The sequence below is a fragment of the Salmo salar genome, chromosome 05, assembly GCF_965601325.2.
Source record: "Salmo salar chromosome 05, fSalSal1, whole genome shotgun sequence".
NCBI lineage: Eukaryota > Metazoa > Chordata > Actinopteri > Salmoniformes > Salmonidae > Salmo > Salmo salar.
This window is the reverse complement of record NC_138295.1, coordinates 84,030,749-84,037,042: the sequence shown is the minus strand read 5'-3', so window position 1 is coordinate 84,037,042 and position 6,294 is coordinate 84,030,749.

Genomic DNA, 6,294 nt, shown 5'->3' with positions numbered 1-6,294 from the left:
CTAAACATCCCTGGTGTGTTTCTGTCACCATCAGCATTTTCAATCAGTGACAATCTAACACAATCTAATTCACTTCTCCCTCCTCCAATAGGCATTTAGTTCCTGATCTAACAACTCAGCACACTCTGCTCTGAAATGTCCATTTATCAAGGATTCCCAGGAAAGAAGATGAGTCGGTATGGAGCTCAACTCCGTGAGGTCTCTAGCACTGCAGCATCCAGGGGAAAGATAAATTATGCTGAACATATGAAGCTATTGGCTTGTCACGTCTTACCACAGAAGCACCGACTGAGTGTGTTCCAACTATTGAACAGACATTTTGCAGCAGAATGGCTTCAGTCACAAAGCTCAGCGTTCTACTGGCTGTTGATGCCTATAAAATGAAAGAACAAGGTAAAGAATCCTCCTTCTCCACGACTCCTGTGGGTGAAGACTACTGGTTGATCACCAGATCCTCAGCTGAAGAGAGTCTGCTGCTGTGAATACCTCTAACCCTTCACCTGAGACTTCCTGCCTGGATGCAGACTTATGGGATCGTCTAAAAGCTATCTGTGAATCTGAGGAACAATTCTTATCTCCAGATCAACAACCTCACTCAGTCAGACTCTGGGCGTTACAAGGTGGAGTGCTGGACAAATGGCACAGGGTCCAAACAGAAGAACATAGACCTCACCGTTTTCAGAACTACAGGCAAGAAGCCAGTTGTGCCATTTATCCAGTTAGGAGAGACAGTAGACCTGTTGTGTGGGACGGCAAGGGGTGGTGACAATGTGACCGTCCGGTGGTTATATTTGAACATTTGGGACAACATTAGTTCCCTAGCACCTTTCTTGGAGGACGAAATGGGAAAGCAAATGGTTGAGAACAGCTCCACTCTACGTATCACCAACTTCCCCAATGAGGACAATATATCTTTTCTTTTAATGGTACTGGAGCCCCAGCAATGTGTTTACAGGGAGTTGATGGAAGTGAGGCCTGAGGCAATGTATCTCCATTGCTCATTGGGAGAAAATGCAGTGCACTGCCTTGCTTTAACACCAGTGGAGAAGAGTTGCATACTGGCAGATTTAGTTAGAATAGCCGTGTGAAAACGCCTCTGAGGAAAACCTCACTGGTCAAGGGAAACAAATGTACATGGTGGATGGAAGTGTCAGGGACTTACACCCTGGTCATCCCATCACTGATGCTGAACCACACAGGCTTCTGTATGTTTTAGGGGTTTCAGGATTCTTCAATGCTGTGACCTGCTGGCGTGCTTCAAGTCCGAGTCCCACACAGAGTTCTTCTCAGAGGGAAGGGAAGCTGCTCTCGGCTGTAACGCTGATCTCACTTGTATGGTACAGACAGAGCGCTCTGGTGGACGATGTTATCATGGACACACAAAACATACTGTATATCTGCCAACGCAGAAATGATTTGAGGATATGGAGGGCCGAATAAATGTGTCTAGTCTTCACTCCTCTTTGGTGCTCTCTAACGTCTCACTGGAGGACAGTGGGAAGTACTGGTCTGCTGTCATCTATGAAGACGTGTGTGTGTCAATGACTAAGACCCATCTGATTTACGTTGAGAGAGATCCCTTTGTTGTCGATTCCACTTTCTATGCAGTGTTCTCGTGTTCTGCTGGGGATGGTCTGCACTCTGATCACTGTGAACATGAAGACCACGAGAAGGGACTGGGCGTCTCTACAGACTCTGAGGACTGCAGCCCAGACACAAGGACAACAGAGCAATGGAGAGGAAGAGGAGAGGGAGGAGAGAGAGGAAAGAGAAGAGAGGGAGGAGAGGGAAGAGAGAGGGGAAAGGATAGAGAGTGAAGAAAGTGAGTTATGAGAGAAGAGAGAGGGGAGGAAGAGAGAGGGGAGAAAGAGAGAGGGGAGGAAGAGAGAGGGGAGGAAGAGAGAGGGGAGGAAGAGAGAGGGGAGCAAAGAGAGAGGGGAGGAAGAGAGAGGGAAGGAAGAGAGGGGGGAGGGAGGAAGAGAGAAGAGAGCGAAAAGAGAGGTGAGGAAGAGAGAGGAGGAAGAGAGAGGGGAGAAAGACAGATGAGGAAGAGAGAGAGGAGGAAGAGAGAGGGGAGGATGAGACAGGACAGGATAGAGTTATGAGAGAGGGGAGGGAAGAGAGAGGACAGGATAGAGTTATGAGAGAGGACAGGGAAGAGAGAGGACAGGATAGGGTTATGAGAGAGGACAGGGAAGAGAGAGGACAGGATAGAGTTATGAGAGAGGACAGGATAGAGTTATGAGAGAGGACAGGGAAGAGAGAGGACAGGATAGAGTTATGAGAGAGGACAGGGAAGAGAGAGGACAGGATAGGGTTATGAGAGAAGGGAGGGAAGAGAGAGGACAGGATAGGGTTATGAGAGAGGGGAGGGAAGAGAGAGGACAGGATAGGGTTATGAGAGGGGGAGGGAAGAGAGAGGACAGGATAGAGTTATGAGAGGGAGGAGGGAAGACAGAGGACAGGATAGAGTTATGAGAGAGGACAGGGAAGAGAGAGGACAGGATAGAGTTATGAGAGAGGACAGGGAAGAGAGAGGACAGGATAGAGTTATGAGAGGGAGGAGGGAAGACAGAGGACAGGATAGAGTTATGAGAGAGGACAGGGAAGAGAGAGGACAGGATAGAGTTATGAGAGAGGACAGGATAGAGTTATGAGAGAGGGGAGGGAAGAGAGAGGACAGGATAGGGTTATGAGAGAGGGGAGGGAAGAGAGAGGACAGGATAGGGTTATGAGAGAAGGGAGGGAAGAGAGAGGACAGGATAGAGTTATGAGAGGGAGGAGGGAAGACAGAGGACAGGATAGAGTTATGAGAGGGGGAGGGAAGAGAGAGGACAGGATAGAGTTATGAGAGGGGGAAGGGAAGAGAGAGGACAGTATAAAGTTATGAGAGAGGACAGGGAAGAGAGAGGACAGGATAGAGTTATGAGAGGGAGGAGGGAAGACAGAGGACAGGATAGAGTTATGAGAGAGGACAGGGAAGAGAGAGGACAGGATAGAGTTATGAGAGAGGACAGGATAGAGTTATGAGAGAGGACAGGATAGAGTTATGAGAGAGGACAGGATAGAGTTATGAGAGAGGACAGGGAAGAGAGAGGACAGGATAGGGTTATGAGAGAGGACAGGGAAGAGAGAGGACAGGATAGGGTTATGAGAGGGGGGAGGGAAAAGAGAGGACAGGATAGAGTTATGAGAGAGGACAGGGAAGAGAGAGGACAGGATAGGGTTATGAGAGGGGGAAGGGAAGAGAGAGGACAGGATAGAGTTATGAGAGAGGACAGGGAAGAGAGAGGACAGGATAGAGTTATGAGAGAGGACAGGGAAGAGAGAGGACAGGATAGAGTTATGAGAGAGGACAGGGAAGAGAGAGGACAGGATAGAGTTATGAGAGGGGGCAGGGAGAGAGGAGGACAGGATAGAGTTATGAGAGAGGACAGGAAGAGATAGAGATGAGAGAGGACAGGATAGAGTTATGAGAGAGGACAGGGAAGAGAGAGGACAGGATAGAGTTATGAGAGAGGACAGGGAAGAGAGAGGACAGGATAGAGTTATGAGAGAGGACAGGATAGAGTTATGAGAGAGGACAGGATAGAGTTATGAGAGAGGACAGGATAGAGTTATGAGAGAGGACAGGGAAGAGAGAGGACAGGATAGAGTTATGAGAGAGGACAGGGAAGAGAGAGGACAGGATAGAGTTATGAGAGAGGACAGGGAAGAGAGAGGACAGGATAGAGTTATGAGAGAGGACAGGGAAGAGAGAGGACAGGATAGAGTTATGAGAGAGGACAGGATAGAGTTATGAGAGAGGACAGGGTAGATAGAGGACAGGATAGAGTTATGAGAGAGGACAGGATAGAGTTATGAGAGAGGACAGGGAAGAGAGAGGACAGGATAGAGTTATGAGAGAGGACAGGATAGAGTTATGAGAGAGGACAGGATAGAGTTATGAGAGAGGACAGGATAGAGTTATGAGAGAGGACAGGGAAGAGAGAGGACAGGATAGAGTTATGAGAGAGGACAGGGAAGAGAGAGGACAGGATAGAGTTATGAGAGAGGACAGGATAGAGTTATGAGAGAGGACAGGGAAGAGAGAGGACAGGATAGAGTTATGAGAGAGGACAGGATAGAGTTATGAGAGAGGACAGGATAGAGTTATGAGAGAGGACAGGGAAGAGAGAGGACAGGATAGAGTTATGAGAGAGGACAGGGAAGAGAGAGGACAGGATAGAGTTATGAGAGAGGGCAGGGAAGAGAGAGGACAGGATAGAGTTATGAGAGAGGACAGGGAAGAGAGAGGACAGGATAGAGTTATGAGAGGGGAGGGAGAGAGAGGACAGGATAGAGTTATGAGAGAGGACAGGGAAGAGAGAGGACAGGATAGAGTTATGAGAGAGGACAGGGAAGAGAGAGGACAGGATAGAGTTATGAGAGAGGGGAGGGAAGAGAGAGGACAGGATAGAGTTATGAGAGAGGACAGGGAAGAGAGAGGACAGGATAGAGTTATGAGAGAGGACAGGATAGAGTTATGAGAGAGGGGAGGGAAGAGAGAGGACAGGATAGAGTTATGAGAGAGGACAGGATAGAGTTATGAGAGAGGACAGGGAAGAGAGGACAGGATAGAGTTATGAGAGAGGAGGAGGGAAGAGAGAGGACAGGATAGAGTTATGAGAGGGGGAAGGGAAGAGAGAGGACAGGATAGAGTTATGAGAGAGGGGAGGGAAGAGAGAGGACAGGATAGAGTTATGAGAGAGGGGAGGGAAGAGAGAGGACAGGATAGAGTTATGAGAGGGGGAGGGAAGGGAGAGGACAGTATAAAGTTATGAGAGAGGACAGGATAGAGTTATGAGAGGGGAGGGAAGAGAGAGGACAGGATAGAGTTAGAAGAGAGAGGACAGGATAGAGTTATGAGAGAGGACAGGGAGAGAGAGGACAGGATAGAGTTATGAGAGAGGACAGGATAGAGTTATGAGAGGGGAGGGAAGAGAGAGGACAGGATAGAGTTATGAGAGAGGGGAAGGATAGAGTTATGAGAGAGGACAGGATAGAGTTATGAGAGGGGAGGGAAGGAGAGGACAGGATAGAGTTATGAGAGAGGGGAGGGAAGAGAGAGGACAGGATAGAGTTATGAGAGAGGACAGGATAGAGTTATGAGAGGGGGAGGGAAGGAGAGGACAGGATAGAGTTATGAGAGAGGACAGGATAGAGTTATGAGAGGGGGAAGGGAAGAGAGAGGACAGGATAGAGTTATGAGAGAGGACAGGGAAGAGAGAGGACAGGATAGAGTTATGAGAGAGGACAGGGAAGAGAGAGGACAGGATAGAGTTATGAGAGGGGAAGGGAAGAGAGAGGACAGGATAGAGTTATGAGAGAGGACATGATAGAGTTATGAGAGGGGAGGGAAGAGAGAGGACAGGATAGAGTTATGAGAGGGGAGGGAAGAGAGAGGACAGGATAGAGTTATGAGAGAGGACAGGGAAGGGAGAGGACAGGATAGAGTTATGAGAGGGGGAAGGGAAGGGAGAGGACAGGATAGAGTTATGAGAGAGGGGAGGGAAGAGAGAGGACAGGATAGAGTTATGAGAGGGGGAAGGGAAGGGAGAGGACAGTATAAAGTTATGAGAGAGGACAGGATAGAGTTATGAGAGGGGAGGGAAGAGAGAGGACAGGATAGAGTTATGAGAGGGGGAAGGGAAGAGAGAGGACAGGATAGAGTTATGAGAGAGGACAGGATAGAGTTATGAGAGAGGACAGGGAAGAGAGAGGACAGGATAGAGTTATGAGAGAGGGGAGGGAAGAGAGAGGACAGGATAGAGTTATGAGAGAGGACAGGATAGAGTTATGAGAGGGGGAAGGGAAGAGAGAGGACAGGATAGAGTTATGAGAGAGGGGAAGGGAAGAGTTATGAGAGGGGGAAGGGAAGAGAGAGGACAGGATAGAGTTATGAGAGAGGACAGGGAAGAGAGAGGACAGGATAGAGTTATGAGAGAGGGGAGGGAAGAGAGAGGACAGGATAGAGTTATGAGAGAGGACAGGATAGAGTTATGAGAGGGGGAAGGGAAGAGAGAGGACAGGATAGAGTTATGAGAGAGGACAGGGAAGAGAGAGGACAGGATAGAGTTATGAGAGAGGGGAGGGAAGAGAGAGGACAGGATAGAGTTATGAGAGAGGACAGGATAGAGTTATGAGAGGGGGAAGGGAAGAGAGAGGACAGGATAGAGTTATGAGAGAGGACAGGGAAGAGAGAGGACAGGATAGAGTTATGAGAGGGGGAGGGAAGAGAGAGGACAGGATAGT